Genomic DNA, 4,547 nt, shown 5'->3' with positions numbered 1-4,547 from the left:
TTTCTAGACAGAACAGTGGTGGCTACGCACTTGTCTTGGACCCTAACCCAGAACCTTTGCATGGATCGACCAATATCCTCAAAACCTTGTATTTAAGATAAAGATGATATTTTCATGACTGTTTAAGAAAATAACACAAGATGGTGACAGAGAGCTAAAGTGAAGGTGAAGAAAATCACAAGGAAAATCTTGTTCTTCTGAGGAGTTGTTGTTGTGTGCTTTTGAGCCGGAACTGACCCATAACTGACCCTCCAGTGGGTTTTCAGGGATGATAAAGCACACAGGAGAAGACTGCCCATCCTTCTCCTGCAGAGCAGCTGGTGGATCCAAACCTTGTTCCTTTGGGTTGGCAGTGCTGTTCCCTAACCCATTAGGTCACCAGAGTTCCCTAAACTATCCCCCCAAAATTAACTTTTTTGGCCTTTTTTTTAAGCCACAAAACTCTGTGGTGCAATAAACTATTTTTATCTGGTCTTTCTAGCTATGGTCTTCTAACTCTTACCAAATGACTGGGTAGGATTATGTGAATAAGGTTCCTGTGACCCTTGAGGGGATTGGAGAGATTGCCAATAAGGTAAATAAGATGTTTAACATCTTCGTGGGATGGAACCATGCAAATAAAGTGTATAGAATTCTGATGAGGGGACTGATTAGTTTTGCCACCCAGTCAAGCTTAAAATGCGCAATCTCAGAGTCAGAAAGTGGGGGTGGGGGTGGGGTGGACTTCATTAGCACTAAGAAGAGATGGAAGTGAAGTGCCTCCCTTGTACTTGGGGACCTTTCACTGAGAACCCCCAAGAGAAAGAGAAAGGGAGGGCTATAGATAGAAAGATAAATAGGCAGATAGAGGAAGACACACACACACACACACACACACACACACACAGAGAGAGAGAGAGAGAGAGAGAGAGAGAGAGAGAGAATGAGAACTACAACATCGGAGATAGCTCAAGATGGCGGGAAGAGCAAGGCAGTTACAATGGAGGTGCCAACTAACCTCGGAGTGAGAGGCAGAATACAGTCCACAGGAGGCTTGTTGGTAGAGCAGGTGCCTCTGGGCACTCAGTGGGGCTAGGTTTGCTGATCCAAGAATCAAGAGCGCCTTCAGGCCAAGTCTTTCTGGCAGAGTGGAATGCTCCTGGGTTCTTACTGGGAGAGCTAAAGAACTCTGTGTAACACTTGCCTAGTCAGAGCAAAGGCTAGGCTGAGGAGTAGAAAGGTTGAGGGCCTGTGAGGGGCCTGCCTTCAGGCACAGCTGAAAAGAGACTCTTCTGAACAAACACTAGATGCTGGGTCATTCCTGATCTTGGATTGTAACCTGTTACTTCCCTAATAAACCCCATAACTACGGGAATGCTCTGTGGGTTTTGTATAGCCATTGCAATGGATTATGGCATTTAGCAGAGAAGTATGAAGCTGGTGCCCAGATTAATAAAAAGTGGAGAGAGGAGGCATCTTTGACCTTGGCCTAATGTAGTCAATCTTGGGCTGTTGATCTTGGTTCTCCTTTCCTCTGTGATGTTAAAAGAGGCCAGATGGTGTTTTTATAAACACTTCCAGGCAAGAGTATTTGCAGCATGGCCTGGTAGTTAAGGCTGTGGGGTCCTGTGTGTGACAGGCTTGACAGAAAATACTGGTGTGTGAGGACAGCCAAGTCACAACCACTGGATGTCTTAGCTTCTTTACCAGCAAGCAGTGTCCAGAGGAATATATAAATTAAGGCATATAATGCCTTCCGCAGAGTTCTTGGTCCTAATATTACCAAAACCTCAAACCAAGTCCACAGCCTTCAAGTGTTTCTGACTCATGGTGACCCTTTATCCAGTTGCTCAGGTGGTATATCTTTATGGGAGGAGAGGGCATCATCTTTCTCATATGAAGGGGCTGGTGGATTCAACCTACTTACCTTTTGGTTATGGACCCATCATGCAACACACTATGCCACCAGAGCTATGTACACAGAAGCACCGTAAAGAAAAGATTTATCCTGGGAAGCACCTGGCTTGGCGTGCTCGTGGAGAGATATTCATCTCCTTTCTTTATCCCCTTCTCAAAGTGTCTATTTGTTGTCACCACAGGAGGCATCTTCAGTGAAGGAGAGGCTGTTCGCGCCCTGCCCTGCGTGTTTTTCAGAGTCCCTCTTAGTGCTGGAATCTGATTTTTTGGAGTTTCAATCCAAATAAACCAATGTCACTCACGTCACTCTTAGGAACAGTATTGGAGGCCCTGGGTCCACACCCATTCTTCCAGGTGTAACACCTGTGCCAGGTTTCCTTCCCCCAAACCATGTTAGGCAGAGTCACTTGACACCTGATGGCATCCTGAGCTTATGTGGCTTAGCTTCGAATCTGTTGACTTCAGAAATGTGAGGAGGCCACAAAATGCCAACATAAATGAAAACATGAAGGGGTGCTTGGAACATGTAGATCATCTCTGACTCAATTACAGGTGTTAGTCCTTTGCACCTTTTTTTTTTTCTGCCAGTTGGTCCAGTGGTGAGAATCTTTGTCTTCTTGACATTGAGCCTCAATCCATATTGGAGGTTGCAGTCCTTGACACTCTGCAGCAGGTGCTTCAGGTCCTCTTCAGTTTCAGCAAGCAGGGTTGTGTCATCCGCATAATGCAGGTTGTTGATAAATTGTCCACCAATCTTGACCCCACATTTCTCCTCATAGAGCCCAGCCTCCCGGATAATCTGTTCTGCATATAGGTTGAAAAGGTATGGAGATAGGATGCATCCCTAGCGTACGCCCTTCCCAATTTTGAACCATGCAGTGTTCCCTTGCTCTGTTCTGACGACTGCCTCCTGGTCCAAGTATAAGTTTCGCATTAGAACGATCAAGTGTTCTGGGATTCCCATTCTTCTCAGAGTCAGCCATAACAACACATAACAACAGCACATAACAACAACAACAACAACAACAACAGCCAGATAGTTTAATTCTCGTGGTCTCTAAGCACTCATGTGTGTGCTGGTCAAGCGGAATTGGGGCTCGAGTGTCTCTGCTTGCTGGCCTTCGGAGAGGTTTCCCACCTGGGTATCTCCCCCTGACCAGGCTGGATGCGGTCATGGAGCCCTGGATCCCCCGCACCTGGTGCTCTGGAAGAGCCAGCTCTGCTCAGAGGGAATCAGCCGTGGGAGGCGGACAAGGCTGACCCCTCCGTCCACCTTCTCCCGTGTCCAGCTGACTTCTCCTTGTCTTGTCTGTCAGCCACCTGAGCTGTGCGGTCGGACACACGTGGCTGCCCGGGGGCGTCGTCCTAGATGATGCTGGAGTCCTGGATGCCCGTCAGCTGGCAGCTCCAGGCCCACATGCTGCAGCCACTAGTCATAGGTCGTCTTCAGGGACAGGGTGTCCTTTTTGTTGTACAAGTAGCGGCTGCCGACGCCTTCCAGCTCGGGGACCACGGCCACGTACACAGAAGTGGGACCCCTTCCTCGGGCGTCTAGAACAGGAGCCAGCCGAGCAGGTTCTTGATGAGCCTGGTGCCCCAGAAGACATGTCGGTAGAGGTCAGTGTTGACCACGCCGGGGTCCACAGCGTTGGCTGTGACGGGGCTCCCTGAGGCAGCCAGCAGGTGCCGGAGGTGGTACGTGAAGAGGACAAGGGCCAGCTTGCTCTGGGCATAGGCTGCGCGGGGTGAGTGCGCCCAGCTGTTCTGCGGGTCACCCATGGTCAGCTCGGCAATGGAGTGGGTGGCGGAGGTAACGGTGACCACATGGGCACAGTGCCCAGGCTGACCCGACGCCTTCAGTGTGTCCAGCAGGAGGTTGGTCAGCAGGAAGTGGCCCAAGTAGTTGAGACCAAAATGCTCCTCGAAGCCATCCTGGGTGGTCCTCTGGGGACCCTCATCATGCCTGCGTTGTTTAACAGAAAGTGAAGAGGAAGCCCTTTTGTGGAAGGCGGTGTGCCGCTTTCTCAAAAAGTTGCAAATAGAGATACCATTTGAACCAGCAATTCCACTACTGGGAATATACCCCAAAGAGACCGTAACTGACATCCAAGCAGATATAATACACACCCATGTTTATTGCAGCTTTGTTCACAATAGCAAGGAGTTGGAAACAACCTAAGTGCCCATCAACAAACAAATGGATAGAGAAGCTATGGTGTACAATGGAATACTTCGCTGCATTGAAAACCAAGGAACTCATGCAATATTATTAAAAATGGGTGACCCTGGAGGACATTATGCTGAGTGAAGTATCTCAGTCACAAAACGACAAATACTGCATGGCGCCACTGTTGTAAAACATGCCTGACGTCGGGGTTGGGGAGAGGCTGAGAAAGATGGGTTCAAGAATGTATACTGCATTGAAACAGATGAGGGAGAAAACTGTTGAAAAGGGATATGTGATTAGGTATTTCTGTCACGACAGGTTGTCTAGAGTGAAGGCTACGTGGTGGAGTGGACCTGGGGGAGGGTTTGTAAAACAATGAAAGAATTTTTGTTTTACTTTTCCAAGAGGGTAGTGTACTGGGGGGGGAGGTTTGGGAGGGGAGAAAAGTGCAATAATGAATGAATGGAAATCCAAAGTCTCTGTA

At 48.5% G+C, this 4,547-nt stretch overlaps 1 pseudogene; it reads right to left on the bottom strand.

Moving 5' to 3' along the window:
- Window positions 1-3,261: 3,261 nt before the first annotated feature.
- The window catches only part of LOC102859391, a 5,596-nt pseudogene continuing 4,310 nt past the window's right edge, over window positions 3,262-4,547 (bottom strand).

This window comes from Elephantulus edwardii, unplaced genomic scaffold (assembly GCF_000299155.1).
Source record: "Elephantulus edwardii isolate Elephantulus edwardi_28Jun2011 unplaced genomic scaffold, EleEdw1.0 scaffold00041, whole genome shotgun sequence".
In the NCBI taxonomy this organism is placed as follows: domain Eukaryota; kingdom Metazoa; phylum Chordata; class Mammalia; order Macroscelidea; family Macroscelididae; genus Elephantulus; species Elephantulus edwardii.
Note: the sequence above shows the minus strand (reverse complement) of the source record. Positions and strands in the feature narration are given on the sequence as shown.